Source organism: Odocoileus virginianus, chromosome 28, assembly GCF_023699985.2.
Source record: "Odocoileus virginianus isolate 20LAN1187 ecotype Illinois chromosome 28, Ovbor_1.2, whole genome shotgun sequence".
NCBI classification, from domain to species: domain Eukaryota; kingdom Metazoa; phylum Chordata; class Mammalia; order Artiodactyla; family Cervidae; genus Odocoileus; species Odocoileus virginianus.
This window is the reverse complement of record NC_069701.1, coordinates 14711855-14734531: the sequence shown is the minus strand read 5'-3', so window position 1 is coordinate 14734531 and position 22677 is coordinate 14711855. Positions and strand designations below refer to the sequence as shown.

Sequence of the window (22677 nt, the reverse complement as noted above, 5' to 3'; positions counted from 1 at the left end):
CTTCCTGTCAAAATACAACTGCTATTAACATTACTAACAACTGCTTTAGCCTGGCGCATTTTACTGAAATCATAATGATGGGCACTTTTGGAATAAGTGTCCCTGGCTGATTTTCAGAGGCCTGTCCCCCGCAGAGAGTTCACTGGTAACTCCACCGGGGTTTTCACCAAGGTAGAGTGAAGAGTTTAAAAAAAGAGAGTCATCTCCAGGTCACCAATAATTAAATATGTGCTAAAGGAACAGAATACGGAAAGAGCATAATCTTCCCTGGCTCTGAAATAAAACAGGTATCTGGGGACAGCACTTCTGCAGGGAGACCTGATCTCCACTCACAGTAGTGTTCCTTTCAGCCTGGATGTCTATTTCAAAATGCCCATTAAAAAAGTCTCTGATGGACTTTAATTATGAGAGGCAGCTAGTAAGAGTCTAGTTCACTCCCTCCTGTTATCTAGGGTGGTTTAGAGCTGCCAATCATCACCCCCTTCTAAGAGGCCCAAGGTACAGACATGGCTTTAAAGAGGATGCTGTGAGGGAGGGAGGGGTTCCTACCCCACAGGTGATGCCCACAGAAGCAAGTTAACATACCCATACCGTGGGGGCCTGCAAAGTGTACTGAAGGGACCTCCTGTTAAAAGCAGCGAGTTTTCCCATTAATATACAGCTGTACCAAGGGGTTCCCTTACCCCTGACTTCTCATTTCTGAGCCTCTGAGGTCCTTCTTCCCGCCTCCAGTCACCTGCACACTGTTCCGGGGTGACTTGATGAGATGCCCTGGAAGCTAACAGCTGATATTCATCTACACACACACACACACACACACACACACACACACACAGGGTAAAGGTCAGCTGAGGAAAGATCCCATCTCAATAGAAGCAGCCAACTCGAGAGGCCAGAAAGACCCGAGTTTGAAATCTTGACTCCCTCGCTTCCTGCCCTGTGCTCTCAGGTCAGTGGCTTAACCTTCCCGAGCCTCCAGTGTCTGTCTATAAAATGCCACCTACATTTTCTGAGCCCCTCTGCTTAATAATGTCATGCCACCCTAGGAAAGCAGCGGCCTTAAGAGGTGGTGTTTGTCCACCGCCATTGTTTCCTGAATAACAACTCCCTCCGCCCTGAGATAGAAACTTGCTGGAGAGGCCAGCTGAGAAAGAAAAATGTTAAATAATTCAGAGGCACTAACATCAAGTCTGATGTAGGTATAAAAATAGTTACAAAACACCACACTCCTCTTGTTTTCATTACAGCAAGCTTGCCTCCCTGGGTGGAACAGGAGGGGCTGGGGTCTGGCCTGAGGCTGGGGCCTGGGCCTGGGGCGGAAAACCTCATCAGGCTTCTCCTTTGCTCTACTAATTACTCATCTTTGAATAAAGACCAGGAAGGCATTTGCTTGCCACCTTTACTCCAAACCAGCCTTCCAACAGGGTGGCTTAGTTTGGAACTGACAGTAGGCTCAGTTATTGGAGCAGTGAGAATTCTTGACAGCTTGCCTTCTGAGAGCTCTCCGAGGATGCCAGGCCTGATCTCAAAGCTCAGGTTCAAAGGAGCTGGCTGGTAGGCTGCCCTGAGCCTAAGCCCTCCAGGGGTCCCGTAATGCGGGCCCGTGTCATTCAGGACGATGCTATTCCCAAAAGCACATATTCTGGGAAGAGAACAGGAAGAATCCAATGGGAGAAAGAATGTTTACTAAACACCTACAATGGGCCAGGCACCCCACCAGACACTTCATCTATATTGCCTCCGATCGCCCTCACAAGTCCCCAATTAGTTGAAAGACTACATTTCACAGGTAAGGAGACTGAGACACCGGAAGTTAGGGGACTTCCCCCCAAAACTCCAGGCTCTCGCCCCCACCCCCTCTATAAGAGCAGAACATGTGGTATGAGAAGGTCTTCATGAAATATTCAGCTGCATTTGCAGCTTCTGTTGCCTCTAAGCCAGATCTGAATGCTTACTCAGGGCATTTGTTTTTTTGGCAAGGGAGCTACATGGAAACAAATTTCCAATTCATACTTAACAAGTCAGGAAAAAGGGCCTGTTCTTGGCCTGCTCCAGGTATGTGGGGGGAATCTATGCCTGCCCCAGGGGCAGTAGGCATGGGGAAGTAGTGGAGGGAGGGTTAAATGGGAGGCCAGAATCAAAGATACTGCTTCCAGGAGCAGAGGATTTCAGACAGTTTCTTTGGCCGACTTTAGAGCAGAGAAGAGGGGTGTGATCAGAAACAGGGGAAGCCCGGGAGGGCAGAGGAAGGAGGAGGAATCTGATCGCAATATTTCTTGTCCTCTTAAAAAACATGTTCTCATTCTTCACATGCATGCTTAGTCGCACACTCATGTTCTACTCTTTGTGACCCCGTGGACTGTAGCCCACCAGGCTCCTCTGTCCATGGGATTCTCCAGGCAAGAATACTGGAGTGGGTTGCCATGCCCTCCTCCAGGGGATTTTCCCCACCCAGGGATCAAACCCACATCTCTTAAGTCTCCTGCACCTGTATCTCCTGTGCTAACGCCACCTGGGAAGCCCCTCATCCTTCACACCTGATCCTGAACACTTCTTTCTGTTGCAATCTTGTTTTGCCTCCTCCAGCCAACCTGGATATGAGAGTTCTTTCTCAGATGTGTCTCCTTGGTGCCAGGCTGTGCTGGACGCCTGATTACTGTTATTCCATTTCCTCCCCAAAGCAGGACTTGTTACTCCACATTAAAGAGGACAGGACTAAGAGGTTACTGAATCTGCCAAAGGTCACACAAACTAGCACAGTGGACCTCAGTGAGGGACAGCCCTCTCTATCAGAGTCATTTAGTCACTGGTGCCAGTGTGGAGACCACGTGGACTAGTGATGGCTTAGCTAGGATTTAAACAAGGTTGGCCTGACTCTCCAACTCGCGATGTCTGATAATACCTTTCCTGTATCCTGAGAACTCTGAGGTCTGAGTGGACTCCCTTGCCCTTCTGTCCTGAATGACCCCTACTGCAGGTCACAGCTCACTCAGCAAGCTTTAATGGACTGATTAATCAGGATGCTCCATAACCATGCCTAAGATCCAGATGAGCAGCCTCACCAAAGGGAGCCAGTCATTCTGTAACTCAATCCTTAAAGAGGACAATGAGTCCACCTTCCCACGCCCTGCAAACCCAGACAGCCCCTGCTTGCATTCTTCCCACTTACTGGGAGCTCACCCCGTCCCCGGCCTGTGCAGTACTTGTCAGGACGCTCTCCCTCATGTGGAACTGAAGCAGCTCCCCACCCAGCCTTGGCTTCTGGAGCCCCTGGGGAAAGATTGCTGGTTAGTTCCTATGTGACCAGCCCCAGAGACCTGGTCAGCTTTTCCTAACTGATGGAATGATGAAACAGAAGACAGGCATGGAGCCAGAAAGATCCAGATTCCAATCCTGGCTCCACTGCCCACAGAGTTGGTGACCAAGTGCCATAAGTCAGCCCGGCAGACTTGTGATGTCCAGCTCACAGTAGGGGGCTCAGCACACAGTAGGGATCAAACGGCCTAATTCCCTTAGCTGGACCTGACTCCCCCTCTGGTGGGAGCGGTGACACCTGCTGACCTTCCCCACATCACATCCTCTTTCTGGCCTCTGTCTCTGGGGTCCACTTCTGAACAAGTGACCTGGATTCCATGATTACAGAGGGGACAGGAAACAGAGATGAGTGGCAACATCAAACCAAGAGATGACAACCATGAGAGTTACCATGGCAACACTTTAACTTGAAAAGTTCCAAGCATGTGCTGTAAATGATAGGCACTCCCCACCCCCTGCCCTCACACTCACACACACACACACTCCCTGGCTCGAATGTGGGGGCCTTAGAAATCCGTTTGGTGCCTGAGACAATGACCCAAACTCTGGTGTAGAATGAATTTCCAGCCTATTTCTACCTTTGGAGGGGTAGGTAATAAGGGGAAATTCTCCTTCTAGGAAACTTAATTAATTTTTGCTACCAGGCACCGGTCATCAGGGCAGGCAGATGTCAGGAGAGGCTGCACACCTTCTTTGAAAATTCAGAGACCTCTGAAGCTGTGCGTATCTTGCTCCTACCACAAGGCAGAGTGGATGTGCTCCCCAGCCCTCCACTTTCTGCAGACAAACCACGAACAGCTCCTGGAAGTGACATCTGCTTTATGGTCAGGTAGATCTGGGTAGGAACCCCGGCTCCCAGACTCACCAATGGGGGGTGACCTTGGGTAAGAAGTCTAACCTCTCTGGAAAATGGGAAAAGTAAGGCCTCAGCTTGTTGCGAGGAATCAGCGAGGTTATGCGGGCCAAATGCAACACACAATTCAGCAAAGATTGAGCGGCTCTCATTGGCAGACACTCCCCAGGCACGGGAGTTGCCTCAGAGGACAAAAGACGAAGATAGCTGCCTCGTGGAGATTCACCACAGTTACGAGAGGCCAAACAGACGCAAAACAGCCGGGATAGATGGAAACAGAACCCTCACCCCCAAGGTCTGCAGCAGCCAGCCCCGTACAGTCAAAACTGGGTCGGTCACCTGCCAGCTCTCCTAATTTTCGCTCCCTGCTGCCACCTGAGGACCAATGAGAGCATGTGAGAGTGCTCGTCGCTCAGTCATGTCCGACTCTCTGCAACCCCATGTAGCCCTCCAGGCTCCTCCGTCCATGGGATTTTCCAGGCAAGAACACTGGAGTGGGTTGCCATTTCCTTCTCCAGGGCATCTTCCCGACCTCAGGAACCGAACCCAGGTCTCCCGCATTGCAGGCAGATTCTTTACTGAGTGAACCACCAGGGCTCCCTAGGAGAGGGCCAATGAGAGAGAGGCAAATAGGTTTCCTAAACCAACCACAAAGGATGGCCCACCCCCAGCTTCCTCAAGCCAACAGCCTTCAACCAAAGCAGCCCTCCAGGGCTTCCCCTTTTCCCCACTGTTAACCTTCCCCACTGCCCTATGTGCCTTTGAGTCAAACCCAAGGTGAGTGATGGTGGCTGACTCCCTTGTTACAGGCTCTGAATAATTAGCCTTGGCTTGCCCGCAGTTGGGCAGTCTTTATTTATATCCACAGCTCACGTGCTTAAGGAAGAAGTAAATTACATAATATGCTCTGCCCTTGAACTGCCCCCCAACCCCTCAGGTTATTCTTAACAGAGCAGTCAGAGTGCTCTTGTTAAAATCATAATACATAGTATTTAAAACTATGGAAAGAAGATATACAGCAGGGTAGGAGAGGTCTGAAAAACTAGGGGCAGGGAAGGGGGTGGTCACCAACACAAGAGGACTGTTAGGGCGGATCTTGATGAGAAGGCAAAGGTGATGGAGAAGGAAAAGACCTGGAGGTGAGCACCTAGCTATGCAGATGTCCAGGAGAAGACAACTCGAGGCGGAAGACACGGTCCTGAGGCGGGAGTGGGCCTGACATATTCCAACAAAGCAAGAGGTGGGCTCAGAGACACGGGGAGCCTTGGCCAGGGAGGAGCTATCTGCACATCGGGTAAAGACTGTGACTTACTCCAAGGCAAATGAGGAGCCGCTGCAGAGTTCTGAACAGAAGGGTGATGTGTTCGGATTCACATTTTAACGTGATCATGTCTTAACCAGGATCCCTCTGGCTGCTGTGTTGAAATGCTGGGGGGCAAGGATCGAAGCAGGAAACCAGGGAGGCAAGCTAAGGGTACAAGAGATGGTGGTGGGGATGGTCAGGCTCTGGATATATTTTGATTATGAGTCTAAAGTTTAGGAGACACTGTGTTAGTACTTTCTTCTCCCTTTCCTTCTTCCCTCAAAAATGCAAACACCTTCACAGATCCAGGAAGCAAAGTGTGGTGGTCCTGGTCACCCTAGCATCCCTGTGACCATCTCATCCAGCATGGATACCATCCCACGCACACTGGCCAGGAGCTGGGGCACCAGCAGGGCACGTCTGTTCTGGTTGATACCCTGACCTGACACTGCCGGTGAGGGACAGCTCCCCGCATAAAATGCGGACGATGACAACTTCCTGACCTAACTCCTAGCAAAACCAGAGGGAACTTAAACTGGGCTCAGTCCTTCCCCGGGACTGTTTAGCATCACATAGTAAAAGCCTTAAAACAATTTGCATAAAACAGAAAAAGAGACTCAGATGCATAGAACAGACTTGTGGACTCTGAGAAGAGGCAAGGGTGGGATGTTTCAAGAGAACAGCATCGAAACATGTATATTATCTAGGGTGAAACAGATCATCAGCCCAGGTTGGATGCATGAGACAACTGCTCAGACTTGGTGCACTGGGAAGACCCAGAGGGATAGGGCGAAGAGAGAGGTGGGAGGGGGGACCGGGATGGGGAATACATGTAAATCCATGGCTAATTCATTTCAATGTATGACAAAAACCACTGCAATGATGTAAAGTAATTAGCCTCCAACTAATAAAAATAAATGGAAAAAAAAAAACAATTTGCATAACCTTTGACCCAGCAATTTGAAGGAAAGAAATTGGGCTGAAGGAAATAAAGAGACAAGCACATTAAAATGTTGATCTCAGCATTATTGACAGTGGTTAATAAAAAAAAATTGAAAACAACAAAAGGAAACTGGTTAAACAAATAATGACATATTCTTATGATGGACTACTGTGTAGCTATTTTAAAGTCATTTTGGAGAGAAAATTTAATCGCATGGGGAAAGGTGATGTATTAAGGTTACAAAACTATGAGAACAATCTGCTACAACTGCTGGGGGAGGGGGAGTAGTGTTATATGTAGACTCAATACTGGACAGAAAACCAAAATGCTGGGAGGAACTACCACTATATGGCAGGATTATGGGTCATTTTCATTCACTCTCTGGGTTAAGTTTTTACGTGTTTCTATTGCTTATGTGTACTACTGGTATAATAAGAAAAAAATCACATTAAATAAAAACATGATAAACGTTACAAAATTTTCGAAGTAATATTTATCCTAGCAATAAAAATCGCTGCCTATTCCACAATGTGTGGCGAGGTTTAATTAGTTTGAGGACCTGAAAATAAAAGCCTGAAGAGGACACGGTGATACTTCAAACTGCAATCTTTCTATGACATGAAAATGACCACTCTCAACTATGCCTACTGTTCCACTGCGGCTGCCACCACTGAGGTCACCACGATACCAACAAGGAGATGTGTGAATCTGACAAGACTGCACAGGCCCTGGCCTCCACGTGTGGTAGTCCTGAGCTTGGGGAGATGAGGAGGAGGGGAGAGCAGGAGCAGGAAGGAAGATCAAGGTTTTAGAACCTGTGGACCTTGAACCAACAGCATCAGCAGCTCCTGGGAGCTTACTAGAAATGCAGAGTCTCAGGCCCACACTCCTGCCAACTCAGTCAGAGCCCAGGCTTGGACAAGCCCCAGGCGGTGCCTGGGCTTATTAAGTTTCAAAGGCCCTCTCCAGAACACAACATGTTTTCCCAGCATGGGGTGGGTTTGAGACGATCTCAAGTAAGAGGGTTTCTCAAGAACAGTCATTATTTGAAAGATGTAAAAAATCACCCAAACCTTGCAGATGTGCAAGGTCTCCAGGCCCTCGGGTCGTGTCAATTCCTGGCACCAGCCCTGGAGAGCTACTCCCAGCTCAGCCTTCTCTAGGAAGCAGAAACAGCTCAGACATTCCCTCCTCTACCCAGGGAATCCCGAGGCCCCGCTGGCTGGGCAGAGGGCCGTGCATGAATAGTTAATAGGGCTCTGCCCAGAAATGAACATAAAAGCAGCAAAACCAGGTCAAAGCAACATCACCACATCCCCCAGCGAGGGCTAGGCCCTTCCCAGCACTCAGAACACAACTGTGTTGCAACGAGAAGACAGGCTGAGAGAGAGGGCTACTTTTCTGACCCAGATGCCCCAGTCCACCCAGAAGGCCCAGGGAAGGGGTGGGAAAGAAGCCTTGATTGCTATATCCGTAGTCCCATGGCTCAAATAAATTAGGTCACCCACCTCAAACACAAATTCCTCAATGCTTCTTTGAAGAAGAGACAGAACAAATATGTCATGAGGCTCTATAACCCTGCACCATTTCTCAGTCTGGCTTACACTTTCACATCAGCTGGGGAGCTCTGCACAGCTCTGCGGCCTGGGTCCCAGTGAGAGCCGTTCAGAGCGCTCTGGGGTGGAGCTGGGCATTGATAAGAGTTCCCAGCTGATTCTGAGACACAGTCAAGCCTGGGATCCACTGTGCAGGGTGCTGAGCTGGAACTCAAAATCCAGCATCTGACAGCAGCTGGGAGAAGCAGGTGAAATGTGACTCTGACCTGGCTGGGCAGACTGGCAAAGGGCCAGAGCAGGACTCAGAAAACAGGACCGTGGTCTACATCTGGAGCCCCTTGGCTTTTCTACTTCTACAGACACCTCGATTTTCACAAGGTAGGTCCTCTCAGAGTTTGACCTGCAAAAACTAGAAACAAGCTTCTCTGAACCCTCCCAGGACCCTGCCCAACAATGCCCACCCCCCACCCTCCACCCACACACACGCGTAGGTCCACTGCTGAACTCTGAAGACTCAGAGGATCAAGAGCCAAGTGGGCGAGGGGATAACAGGAAGGAAAATCAGCGTGACAAGAGCCACCGTTCACACAGAAGACGCAGCCCGTCAGGCACTGGACCAGCCTTACCAACCCCACACCAACTGTTTGGGGTAGAGACTTCTATTTCCGTTTCAGAAGTGAAAAGATGTTGAAAGCTCAGAGAAGTTACTGGAATTCATATAGCTACTAGGTGACAAACAGAATTCAACCCCAAATCCACTGGAACTGACTACGGTCTTACATGGCTTTGAAAAACACTTACCTGAAATACATGGGAGAACTATCCATAGTGGAGGGAAAAAAACTCATGATTCAGAAGGCCCTCAAAAAAAAAGATGCTCATTCAACAATGACAAGTGAAGCGAAGTCGCTCAGTCGTGTCCAACTCTTTGCGACCCCATGGACTGTAGCCCCCCAGGCCCCTCAGTCCATGGGATTTTTCCAGGCATGAATACTGGAGTGGGTTGCCATTTCAAGGACTCACAAAAGTGCCACCTTCTTTCCTAATAATCCCCTCAACAGTCCTACCAAATAATCATCACTATCCCCAACTTACAGATAAGGAAACGAAGGAGTGTAGACATGAAGTAACTTGTCAAAGTCCCACAGAAATGAAGTGTCACAACTGACAGTGGGGCTGTCCACGAATTCGGGGTCTCTTACAAGCTACCAAGACAGGAGGTGAGGGTGGCGGTTTCACAAGATGGCAAAAAAGTGAGGTGAGCCCCAGGGTTCTGGGGGCCTCCGGGGAAGGGGTTCCAGGCTGAGCACTCCCACCTCTGTTACTCTATCAGGGCTATTTTTTGTTGTTGTTCTTATAATCATTCATCCTGCAATAATGGAACAATCTGCTTTATTTAGTCCTTGAGAGGGACGGAGCGCACAGCTGGGAAACACTGGGGCATTTACACAGGATGAGGATGAAGAGCATCCCAGGGAAACTGATAAAGCAAAAGAAACCAGGCCAGCAGCAACAGAGCTCGCCAGTCTGTACCTCAGCATCGGCCACAGTCCATCAAGTCCCAGCTCTGCAAACCCAAACCCGTGTGTTGGGGACCAGTCTTGCAACCACCAGACGCCCATCTCCGTCAGGAAAGTGGGGACCCTGCCAACCCCCAGAGAGGATCCTGGCAGACAGCGGAGCTGACGTCCTCCACGGCACCACGCGCGCAGCCCTGGAGTCATCTGTCTCCTCACTTTACCTGTGCCAGGTGATCTGCTAAATGAACACTTAATCCTCACAGCCACGCGATAAGAGATGAGCGCGCCTGTGTTCCCGACTTTACAGATGAGAGCTTTGAGGCTCAGAAGGTTGCCCAAGGTCACACGGCGAGGTGGTGGATGTCAGGGTCTGACCCAGTTCTTTCCGGCTCCAAAGCTGATGCTCTTCCCAATATTCCACGCTGGTTAGTCGGAACCACCTCAGAGCTCACACACAGAGAATCTGACTTCAGGGGCCATAAGCAGCAATTCAGATTGGGTGCTAGGAAGCACTTCCTGGCCTTGACGGTAGACAAACACTAGATAGGATGAGCCAGAAATGCCGAACTGCTAGAGAGGGCAGATAGGATGAGTTGAGAGTCCCTGACCACACAGCACTGGGGAGAGCACAGTGGGATGCGGTGGCCAAACATTACAGGTTGGTTCAGTTAAAAAAAAGTAAAAAAGAAATCCAAACTTCACCGGTGCTCTAGTAGTTCCCTGGTGGCTCAGGCGGTAAAGCATCTGGCTGCAATGCAGGAGATCCGGGTTCAATCCCTGGGTTGGGAAGATCCCCTGGAGAAGGGAATGCACCCCACTCCAGTACTCCTGCCTGGAAAATCCCATGGATGGAGGAGCCTGGTAGGCTACAGTCCACGGGGTCGCAAAGAGTCAGACACGACTCAGCGACTTCACTTTCACTTTCTGGGAGTTAAGAGTCCAGCTGCCAATGTAGGGGACAGGAGTTCGATCTTTGGTTCGGGAAGATCCCACATGCCGAGGAGCAGCTAAACCCACGCGCCGCACCTACCGATCCCGTACACCTAGAGCCCGTGATCTACAAGAGCAGCCACGCACTGTGAAAAGTAAAACAAAAGGAAAGATAAAGTACAAAATTTAGAGGAAAAACCTAAAACAATTCTCTCAAAATCATCAAAAAATTCTATTAATTCACCTTTACTACCTTGTCTATTTCTTCTTAGCTCTGTTTCAACAAATGCCTGCTTTGACAAACATATTTGGGTTTTAATAGTGGGGCATTTGGTATTTTTCTAAACATAAATTTTTTTGTGGCATTCTCCCATGTCACAAAAAACATGTCAGAAACAACACTTAATCTTTGTATAATATCCTGCTGCTTGGCTCTGCCATATTTTACTTGTCCGATCCAATTCCTATTCTTCTGTTTTCAACATTATAAATAATACTGCAATGAACATTTTTATTCTTACATCTTTTCTGCCCATCTCTGATTATTTCCTTTGGCTAGATTCCTAGAATCGGAATACTGGAATAAAGGGAATAAGTGTTTCTAGGACTACTGACAGCTATTGCCAAATTGCTTTTCTAAAAGGGTAGGTTAATTTGCATTTCCACCAGCAGCAAAGGAGAGTACCTTTCTCCCAGCATCCTTTCCAGAATCCTATGTTGTCTGACAAATAATCTTGGCTAGCAAGTGAAAAATAGTAGCATGGATCTGCAAAGAGGCACAGAGTGTGTAAATACTCATTCAATAACCTACCTCTAGTCACTGAACGTGGCACCCCACTCCATACTCTTGCCTGGAAAATCCCATGAAGGGAGGAGCCTGGTAGGCTGCAGTCCATGGGGTCGCTAAGAGTCAGACATGACTGAGCGAATTCCCTTTCAATTTTCACTTTCATGCATTGGAGAAGGAAATGGCAACCCACTCCAGTGTTCTTGCCTGGAGAATCCCAGGGACGGGGGAGCCTGGTGGGCTGCCGTCTATGGGGTCGCACAGAGTCGGACACGACTGAAGCGACTTAGCAGCAGCAGCAGCAGTCATTGAACGAGTATGTGGATAAACAGGGACTTGAACTGGGTCCCTACCCGCTACCCAGAAGTACTCAGCCACAGCCTGGGTTATAAAATTATAAAAATACCAAACATCAGGTATCCTTCTAGGAAATTTTGCATGAGAGTTTCAGGGGGTAAGGACCTTCACATTTGTCAGATGATCCCAAGCTTCTAGACCAACACGGTCTAAGAGAACTCTGTGCGATGATAGAAATGATCTGTATCTGGGCAGTCTGATATGGTAGCCACTCTCCTCTCCTAAGCACCTGAAATGCGGCTAGAGCAAGGGAGGAGATGAATTATTAGTTTGATTTAACTTTAATTAAATTGAACTCAAATTGTGACTAGTGGCCACATTGCACAGCGCAGCTCTGGAGAACCTAGTGTACCACGCAGTACTTATTGAGTGACACAGTCATAGAGTCCCCCAGTGCCACCTACCTCTGCTATCCTTCCTGCAAGGCAAGAGTCTGCCTCTTCTACCCGCATTGCTGGGTGTCCATTTGTTCTCTCAGTTGCAGGGTTAATGCTATTTATCTGCCATCTGGGGGTGATGTAAAGATCAGCTAATGAATGTTTGCAAAGAGCTGCGTTGCTGACTGGTTCTCAGAATAATTGCACGTTAATAAAACGTTTCAATGACCAATACTCATCCAGAGGCCAAAGCAGGGCTGGGTTTATTTAGTAAAAGGCTGATTTCTCTGACTCACCCTGCACCAGATCCTTTCACCGTGGATCTCATCAATGCCAAGTCCTTTTGTTTGAAAGGTTCCAACAATCCGAAGATACTGAAATTTACCTTTGCAATGGTTTTGATGTCACAGTTTGATGAGTAAATTAATAATACAAACAAGATTGGGGAGGGTGAATATTTAACCAACTTGAACAAATTGCTTTTAAGCTCTTAAGCACTTTAATTGCTTGCCTGACAATGATGCAAATTTTGAAATGTCTGGATCCACTCTTAAAGTAGGCCCAGTAAAAGCACCTCTAAAGGGAAACACTTTGCTAATAAGCACTCAGGTTTAATTACCTGGCATTCTAGAAAGCTACAAAGTTGCCATTCTAAGAAAAATAAGGTCTGGGGTCAGAGAGGTGTACAATCAAATGCTGGGCCTTGGTGTGTGTCCTGGACAGATGGCTCGCCTTATTGATCTTGTTTCCCCATAGAGAACATGGTGATAACAGCAGCTACCTGACTTATAGAAGGCACTGTTTGTTTTCTTCCTGCCCCATTCGTCCACTTCCTGGACAAGCAGAGGATGAGAGGGTTGACAAAGTCCCTCCCCAGCCTGTCTGAGAAAACGAAGATGCCAGTTCTCAAAACTCAAAAGGCAAGAACAGACACGTCCTTTACAACACCAGACTACAAGACAGCTCCTCCTGACGTCTAGCAGTCACTATTATTACTTTCTGTAATAAGGTCAGAGTAGGAAGTAGCTCGAGATCTTGCTTTTCCAAGCTGGGCCATTGACCAGCAGCAAAGTACCCGCTGGCAGTTGGTCAGAAATGCAGATTCTTGGGTCCTAAGGATCTTCAGACCTACTCTAGACCTACTGAATTAGAACCTACGTTTAACAAGATTCTCAGGTAACGTGGGTTAAAGTTTGAAAAGCACGAATTTATAAAACATCAAATCTACTCTCGTCTCCCAACCTACTTTTCTAGAGAGGGAAACTAATTTCAGGAATTGGCAAGTGTCTCACCGAAGCCACAGGGGTGGACTCCATCTCTCTGGTTTGACTTTCAAAGAGTTCAAAGATCAGACTTTTAGAAATCAACAATCATTCCACAGCAAGAAAATGAGGTCTTCTGTGAGATAAACATTCTTAAAACCTAAGGTTCTTGATCCTCATCATGATTAATTAGTTGCCTCTTACACCCTTTCCTCACTGGAGGTCCAGGCCACATTTACCATCCATTGGCAAAGCAAATGCAGGGCTCAGGGGACAGGGAGGAGGGGGCAGAGCATACTTGCTCTTGAGATCGTGCTACATTGATGTCCTGTGTCCTTTTTGTTTCACAAACGAAAGAAAAGCCCTGATTTGATGTTTGGGATGTGGCAAAGGACAAAAATACTCCCTCACCTCCCCCAAGTGAAAGTGGAGTGTGTCAGTATCAAGGCAGCATCTAAACACTTGTCAGAAGTCAGAGTCTGCGACCAGCAAAGCAGGTTTCCTTTATGGTGACCACGCCATCAGACCTCTCCATCCGATCTAAAGGAACTCCTGATGTCTCCTGCGGAGCCTGGGGACAACTTGGAAATGGGAGGACTGGACTTCCCCCACTGGCTCCACATAATACTTTGTCAGCGGACGAGTCATCCAACCACAGGGAACAAACCTTTTCTGGGTCACAGAAATCTGATGCCTGAAAGACGAAGGAAGGCTGACAAACACATCTGGGGGCTGAACTGGCCCAGACAAGGGTGGGACAAGAGCAGAGACCAACTACCACTTTAGGAACAGCAAGTAGGTGGTTTTGCTGTTTGTTTTTAATTGTGCCCAGGGATCACAAAGTGAGACTTTTAGGCTGCTTGTCCTAATAAATGCCATGCAGTGGACAGTGGGGCTGGGAAAGGGAGGATAAGCTTACCTTGGGGTGGTTTCCTTTGCAAACTTTTCTAAGGCTTCTGAAGCAACAATGGGGTGCAAGGAGAGGGGAATCCAAATGCAAAGACACACTCAGTTCTCTGAGGCACGTTTGCCATTCACCAGGCAGCCAGCCTCACCTGCAATACAGAGACAGGCATCTACATATTTTGTCCCCATTGCTGGCTGAAGGGTTACAGAGAGTGATGATTCCAAGACAGCCAGGGAAGGAAAATGTTCTTGGAAAAATGATTTGCCTATCAGTTGAGCAGAAAGGCTCAAAGTTATGCAAATCCCCTGCTTAAGGTCTGATTATCACCCCTACTTTCATCTCCTACCTAGTTCCTCATGCCTGCAAAAGATTGTAAAGTAAGCAGCCATATTCTGCTTTAAAACATGAAGTAGAAATCACAAGGGACCCTACTCCTTTTCATGTGTGACAGAAGTCTCACCATGGCATATGCCTCTGACCCTGCAATCCTGCTTTCTGGGGATTTATCTCAAGGAAACGCTAAAATTGCCCAGTGTGTACAAGAATAATCACTGCAGCTTTGTGATAATAATAAAAAACCTAAAATAAAAATAAACTAAAAATAAACCAAGTCAAAATTTATGTACTGTTCTACTAAATTATGCCATATTAAAATGTTGGGGTTCTATGTACCCATTAAAAATGTTGCCATGGGGAAAAAGTCGTAACATGGAAAGATTTATCAAGAAAGGAAAATAAGCACTGAAAATATTGTAACTATGATCTCATTTTTTCTAGTCATAAAGAGAAGTCACAAGGTACAACCCCGAACGTGGGGAAACATTTTCTTTTTGCTTTTCTCTGCATTGTCTTACTTTGCTACAGTGAACATATATTACTTTGGTAATTAGAATAAAGACAATAAAAGTTAGAAAAAAATCGTGACAAAGTAATAAATATATAACCCACAGAGGACTAAGCCTCTACATTTACAGTTTCATTAGCAGCCTTCCTTATGGAAAACTATAAATTCAGGGATCCATGCAAGCTTGGTTCCCTGGGAGCTGGGGCATGTGTGACTTTCAAAGTGGCCCCCATAGCGTCTTTCACCGCAAAGCAAAGATGGAGTGATTTAGTTTTCAGTTACAATAAGCCAGGCTGATAGACCATGTTAGAAGGCAGGTACAATTCAGCTCTTTAGATCTGAAATTGACGTGGATTTACCCTGCTAGGCTCTTGGAATCAAACCTGCATTTATGGATGTGGGAGCATGTACTGGGACAGGAACATCAGGAGAGGCTGGTGCCTCTCTGTTAGAATCAGACAGGCAGCTAAGTCCCCAGTGAGGATCTATACTATGTGCTTAGTAGGCTTCGTTTTCCTTCAACCTCTAATACACTTAGAGAGTGTGAGCAAGTGTCTTAAACTGAGTCCCTTGCTTGTCTCATCCAACTGTACCTTAAATTCTTAATCACCTTTCCCCCCACCCCCCATTATTCGGAACTTTTCATTTGGAAATATCAGGTTATGCAACAAGCCAATCTGCACGAGGATGTAATTCTGTCAGAAAAAAAAAAAAAAAGGACTCAATGAGGGAGAAATTCTAACAAAACTGGAAATGACTTTTTGAAGAAAAGAGAAGATATTTTTGTTTCAAGCATTTGAGTTGGTTTTAAATAGACTGTGGAAGCAATATTGCTGGTTCTTCTGGAGTTGTTGATTTCCCTGCCCATCCCCCACCTCAAAGCACCGCGTGCTAAAGGGATGAAGGAGGTGGGAGGGAATGACCATCTGTGAATGGCTTGCAGGATGTCAGAGGCTCTATGGACCGTAATCCTTACAACGCTGGAAACTAGACAGTATCTTCCCATTTTACAGGCAAGTGGGCTGGAGCTTCAAAGGTAACTTGCCTAAGGCCATAGAGTCATGACTCCTGTCCAGGAAATTAAGGGGTTAAAGTTACATCCTCTCGATTTATCGCCACAAAACCACGGAGGAGATCCTACCACCTAGAGTCAGATCTACCCACTCCTACAACACTCAGACTTCAAAGGCAACAAGTGTTCCTACAGAGCTCACTACCTCATATTCCAGGTCATTCCTTTTGCTTGCAGAACTGTCTTCTGGGCGTTCTTTTTAGGATTGAGCCCTGGTTCTGCCCTCTGGCGCCCCGCACTGAGCAAGGCTGACCCTTTTCTCCCCACGGTCCGTTAGGTTGGTTCATTGGCCTACTGCCCACAGTCCACCCCCCCACCCTACCCCCCTCAAGAGAGGGCTTGATGAGGTTGACAGATGAATCCAAGAGTTTTTCTGGAAAACCTTTCCACCCCTGACAACTTCCCCAACACAGACTTGGCGAATTCGCACACCAACCCCCACGCACTGAAAGACACGTGGTAGGAATCAAACCTTCCCTGAATTAGTCCCCTAAAACTATGTGAACGTCTATGTCCTAAGTCCAGAGGAGCATGGGGACGGCTAAACCTTCAAACATTCGCAAAGCACCGCAGTGGAGAGGAGACACACGATCACCTCGGGCAATCTGCTCCAACTGGTCCAGGTCCACCAGATCCAAGGACTTCCCATTCTCTCCGTAACCAGGGAAAACGGATTCTGTCTCAACGTCCCCTTATAACGCCCACAAAGAAAGGAATCTGGTTTTTGCGAGATGACTGGCCTCCCGCGTACCTCCCCTCCCAAGCGCAACTCCCCTCCCAAGCGCGTGCGCACGAATACACACACACACACACACACACACACACACACACACACACACACACACACAAAACTTGCTTCCACCGCCACCACCTGTGAAAACATCTCGTAACTTTGGCGAAGAGAGCTCCCGGCGAAGCTGAGCGGCAGGGCGCCCGGAGCGCGCCGGAGGTGGTGAGGACGGAAGGCAGAGAGGGGAGAGGGGAGAGATGCGCAGCGCGGACTCCTCGCCGCGCCGGGGGCGGCAACTTGGCCGGGAACGCGGAGATCTCGGCTCGGGTTTCCCACCCCGGCCCCGCCCACCCAGCGGCTCAGCTCCCGCGGACTGCGGCTCTGTTGGCCCAGGAGCCCCAGGCCGGGGACCACGGGCAGACGCCGGGGGGCGAGGAGCGCGATCGGGTCTCGATCCGCGCCTCCCACCGTGGACCCCTGGAGGTGGCCAGAGGTGGGCGGGGAGGAGGGTAACTCGGAGCCAGCTCCGAGGCGAGGGGCAGGAATGCGTGGCCCCTGAGCGCATGGAAACAGGTTGCTGCGGAGCCCCGTCCCCTCCCTGCGGCGGCCCAGCGGCGACCCTGCCCCGGGGGTGAAGCTAGCACCTCCCGGGCACACCCCGCCCCTCCCCAGCCCCCCGCGGGCCCGGCCCGGTTCCCGCCGGCAGCCAGGTTAAAGGCGCCTTCAGCAAGGTCAAGGCGAGGCCGGCCGGCACCTGGGGATTTTTCCCAGCCGAGCACGAGCTTTGCAATCGCATTGTTAAGGATCATGGCAGCGGCAGGAAATCCGAACAGCCCCACAGGTCTGCGAGAGGGAGGATTTATTTTACAGCGCGGAACACACTCAGACAAGACCCGGGATTTCGGCGGGGTAGGGGCCGCGGGGGAGGGAATGCGGGGTTTCTGGACGCTGGAATGTGGGGAAAACAAAACATTCCCCATCCGTGCACGCCGCCACCCCCACGACTGAGCGAGGAGGTGGCTCAGAGCTGCTGTGCCCCAGACTTCAGCGATCTGCAGGACACTGCCAGGTCTGGCTGCCTAATCCCTCTACAGGCGAAAAACAAGATAAAAAAAAAAAAAAACAAAAAAAACCCAAAACCACTCTACTACTGTGGTTTCTCTATCAAAGCTCATCAACGTGCTGCAGGCGGCAAAGGGAAGCAGCGAGATGCGGAGAAGAAACACAACAGAAGCAAACTGCCGTCCGCGAGGCAGAGAACCCAGGCGGGAGGGGAGCCGCACTCGGCACCAACGGGATCCGCGCCGGCGCGGCCCGGGAAGCCAGGAGTAGGTACCTGGTGCTGGCGGACTCACTCTCCCTCCAAGCCCGCGCCGGAGTGGGCCTGCATTGCCGGATGCTTGGCCTCTCCGAGGGTGGACCAGGCATCGCGGGCAGGTTTCTAAACACATGAAGGGCACTGCGTGTGGAAGATGGGGAGGAGGCGCTCGGAGAAGCAAAGAAGAGGGCCTGTGCGGTCCCCTAGAACACAACGCCGGTCTCCTAATACAGCATTCCTTGGAAGGCCTCCCTCACCCCGCAAGGTGGAAGCTTGGCCCCCTGCGAACTCAAAGGACCCTGAGTTCTGACAGGCTTTCTGTCTCTCATTAATCCCAGATTCTTTCCCGGCCCCTGATCTGCGGTTCTTTGGGGGGACAGTGGCATCAGCACCCAACGCCCATCGCGGGGGTGGGCGCCGTGATGCGGGGCGTCTTTCTCCTCTCTGGTCCTGGGGTGAGCACCCGGTACTTACATTCCTCAAGCCAGCAAACTTTCGGGGTTGTCCTTCGCCAAGCTGGGGCTCCTATCAAGGTTCCGGGTAATCACTGAGGCAGTTTATGTAATTGCCCGCGATGCTGTTCGGCTGATCTCCCGGCGCGCGCGGCCGCACCGCTCAGCACATGGACACCGTCTCAGCTCCGCGCTCAAACACCGAGCGTCCCTCGCCACCGCCTTCCGCAAGCGGTAGGGCGCTCTCCTGGGCTAGTCAAATACCAAGAGTGCGAGCAGGACTCGGCAAAACCCCGGCTGCCCCCCGGCGCCGCTTTCGCCGCATGGGTGGCTTACAGATAGCTGCGTCTCTACAAACCTTCTCGCCGGGGCTGGTGGTTGGAGAGGGTAAGGGACCGAGCAGGGGACTGCTGCCGTTCTAAAGAATACTCCGTAACCCAAATCCTCGTCCACATGGACCGCAATGTATACAAACCGCCTTAACGTCTCGCCCTGAAAGGGGAGCCAGTTTCCAAAGTTACGGACCACGCAATTGAATTTCCAGTACTTTCCAACCTCGCCTAGGCGGAGGCAGGGCAGAGACGGGCGGGCAGCGGCCAGCAAAACCCACCCTACTGCCCCGCCAAGGAGGACTCACCAGTTGAACCTACCCTCACCCAGTAGTTGACTGTATTCCCTGGTTGCCTGTACACACACACACACACACACACACACACACTCCTCGAGACCACCTTCCCCTTCCCGAGTGCTCCTAATATAGACTGCATTTTTAAACCGCGAGGAAAATGACTAAGGAGCTCGGTGATCACATTTCATCCCAGAGCACATTTCCCCGAAGCTGGGGTGCCATCTCTCTCTCTCTCTCTCTCTCTCTCTCTCTCTCTCTCACACACACACACACACACACACACACACACAGAGGAGCGCTCCGAGTGTCCACCCAGGGGCTGCAGCCTCAACTCACTCCGAGGGGAACATGAACACCAAGGCAGGGCGGCGGGCTAGGAGAGAGGGGCGCCGCGCCGGCTGCAGAGGGCACGGGGCTGGGGTCGCGTCTCCTGGTTCTCCGTTCCAACCGCAGGGCTAGCGGGGCCGCCGCAGCTGCAGCTAGCCCGACAGGGCAGGAGGCAGCCAGGGAGCCCGGCGCCGCCTCGCGGGCTCCTCCAGCGCCCGCCGGGCCCTGTGGCGGTCGGGTCCGCAAAGGGGCTGCAGACTCTGGGGCCGGGCGGGGAAGGGGGGACCCGGGCAAGGCCGACGAGCCCCGGCACGCTCCCAACCTCGCGGCTCTCCCCTAGCCTTGGCTCCCAGGCTCCAGTCTGCGGCGAGGTTCCGGGGGGCTGCGCGGCGGAGGCTCCGGGCTCCAGACCCACTCGCCTCCCCGGAAGCCCCAGTCGTCCTCGCTGCCTCCCCCGCTGCGGGCTGGGGAAGCGAGCGAGCGTCTCCGGGAGCCCTGGGCATCCGAGCGAGCTGCCCTGACCCTTCCCCGGCTAACGAGCGCCGAGAGAAGAGAGAGCGAGCGGGCGAGGCTCCGCCGCGGTGTCCCCAAAGGCGCTTTTCCGTAGAGCGGATCGCGCCGCCTTACCGTGGCTGCAGGCTGCCGCCGCCGGGGAAGCGAGGAGGAGGGCGGCAGAGAGGCGAGGCGCTGCGCCGGTGGCTCCTCTCGGTCTAGGCGGCGGGGCTCCGCGTGCCCGAGCAGGCGAGCGCCCAGGAAGGAGCAGGTCCCGGCTCCGCGCTCAGCTCCGGCGAGACCAACAATAGCTCCCGCAGGGAGCGGAGCCCCAGCGAGTCTCCAGCCGCGCGCGCACGCCCGGCCGCCGCTCCCGGCCGCTCCCGGCCGGCGTCCCTGCCAGCACTGCTGGCCCACATGAAACAGCTGCAATCCCGAGGCTTTGGGGGGGCGGACGGCGGGGTGTTGGGGCGGGGGTGTGTGCGCGCGCGCGCGCCCGTGTGTGTGTGAGTGTGTGTGTGTGTTTAATAGCTTCCCTCCTCGTCTTCCCCTCCCCGCCTGCTCGCCTGCCTGCCTCCGTCCCCCACCCTAGCTCTCTTACACACAGAGAGGGCGAGCGAGGGACACACACACACACACACACACACACACACGCACACACGCAGGCTACATGAATGGGAGGCGGGAGCTAATCCTCCCCGAGGCTGGGCGAGCCACGGCGCCCGGGCGCTGGCAGCCGGGCCGCAGCGCGGCGCGCTGGGGGCGCCACGCAGGTGATGCGCGCGCGTCCTCCCGGGACCCCTCACCCGCCTCCCGGTCGGCCCGGTCCCTCTGTTCTCTCCGACGTCCTCCCCTCTCCCCTTCCCTCCTTTCCCTCCGCTTCTATCTCCGTCTTCTTCCTATTCCCTCCTCCTTCTCGAATTCTCCGAGTTCTCTCAGTTCCCTGTCTTTCTCGGTCTCCCCTAGTCTTAGCCTGTCCTTGCTTGCTTTCTCGCCCCTTTTCTCAAACTTTCTCCTCCCTTATCCCCGACTTTTCCTGACTTCCTCTCCTTGCGTCTTTTGTTCTCTTTCCTCCCGGTTTGGCTTTCGGCCGCGTCTCCCTGCAGTGTTGTCTGATCGCCTCTCCCTCCCCCCATCGCCTGTCTCGGGGTCTCTCTGGGGGCGCGTGAGCTCCCCCCCGCGCCCCCAGCCGACTCCTCGTTTGTTATTTCAACGCCCCCAACACTTTTCCAGGGACGGTCTCTCTCGCCCTTGCTGCTGCAGCGCAGCCAGAGGTAATTAAGAGCTGAGAACTAGAGTTCCTTCCTCAGGCATGCAAGATGCCCAGGGAAAGGCCCTCCTTCCTCGGACAACTTCCCCAAAACCATGGTAACAGCCACTGAGTCGTGATAACAATCATTTAAAAACCAACTCCAATGACTCGTCCAAGAGATTCCTGTCCTTCGCGTGTCCGGATCGTGATCGCCAGCATGTTTCCAAGAGAAGGACATTTTTCTATGATGGGAGAGGCAGCTTGGTGCAGTGGCAACTTACTGGGGCTTACGGGAGAAACCAGAGAGTCTCAGCTCAGCCCCGCTGCATGCTAGCTGTATGACTAGGGCAGGCCATTACTCTTTGTCTAGCCTCAGTTTCCTCACCTGTAAAAAGGATAATTACCCCCTACCTCACCAGTTGTGGTGAAGAATAAAAGTGAGAACAAGGGGAGGAGGAAGCTCTGGACATACAGGAGATGTCAACTAATGTTAGTTTTCCTTCCCTCTCACCCCCTTTTAAAACTCCCTTCATGCCACATTATATTGCCATGATCTCCAGTGCATAATGAAGGAGAAAGTGTGACAATACTAACATCATATAAATGTGAAAGAAAGTCGAGGGTATTTTAAAATCTCGATTGTGTGATTAGGAGACGAACTAGTCAGTTGCCACCCATTGATTGCAAAGGCATCACAGGGATTACAGTACAAACTTGGGGAGCTGGCATGCCCTTCAACATCTCCTAACAGGAGGGGTAAAGGTAGGAGTAGGTGAAAGATTTCCATATACTGTGTCCAATCTATGTTTTAAATGTTCATGATCACTGAACACTGACCCGTGACAAAGCCTGTGAATGACAAAAACTGAAATGTCGGGTCTTCGCCTTTGAATTATATTTATCAACTGTGTGTCCTCACCACAGATATCAGATGTCGAGGCTAAGCTGTGATTGGCAGTCAGATTCAGTCCTTTGACAAATATATGTTGACCACCTACTCTGCGGTTGGCACTCTGACTCTGCACCCAGCGATGAGGCGAGCAGACCTTGCCTCTGTGGGTGTGCAGTGCAGTAGATGAGACACAAGATATTTTGCATAGTCTCAAAGTATCTTTGATTAATTTCAAAGGAAAAACATTACAATTGAAAAACGTGGCCAACTCCCCCTTAATCAAGCAATTACTACATCATCATCATCAGGAATACAGCAAATAGGCATCATATGCCCCAAGATGTGATACGCCGAGAGGGACAGCACATCTTTTCTGTGGAGCTTCTGCCAAAAATGAGTGACTGAGTCGAATCGTGACGATACATCAGACAAACGTAAGCTGAGGGCCGTGCAGGGAAATAACTGTCATGAACTCTTCAAAAATACCAAAGTCTTAGAAGACAAAGGCTCCAGAACAGTTCTAGATTCAAGGACCAGTTTAGTTGTTGTGACAATAAATG

The 22677-nt window shown here is 50.8% G+C and overlaps 1 protein-coding gene across 11 annotated transcripts in view; it reads right to left on the bottom strand.

The window, feature by feature from the left end:
* TENM4 (teneurin transmembrane protein 4) overlaps positions 1–22677 on the bottom strand; it is an 861213-nt gene that overhangs the window by 807268 nt on the left and 31268 nt on the right. For 8 of the 11 annotated variants that reach the window (XM_070457226.1, XM_070457220.1, XM_070457223.1 and 5 more), the window contains exon 1: positions 20109–20518. The exons of 1 other annotated variant lie outside the window; for it this stretch is intronic. The gene's annotated coding sequence lies outside the window, so the exon portion shown is untranslated. Of the gene's footprint in view, positions 1–18548; positions 18758–20108; positions 20519–22677 lie in introns of those variants that run through there. 2 more of the 11 variants (XM_070457229.1, XM_070457222.1) reach the window with 2 other exon arrangements.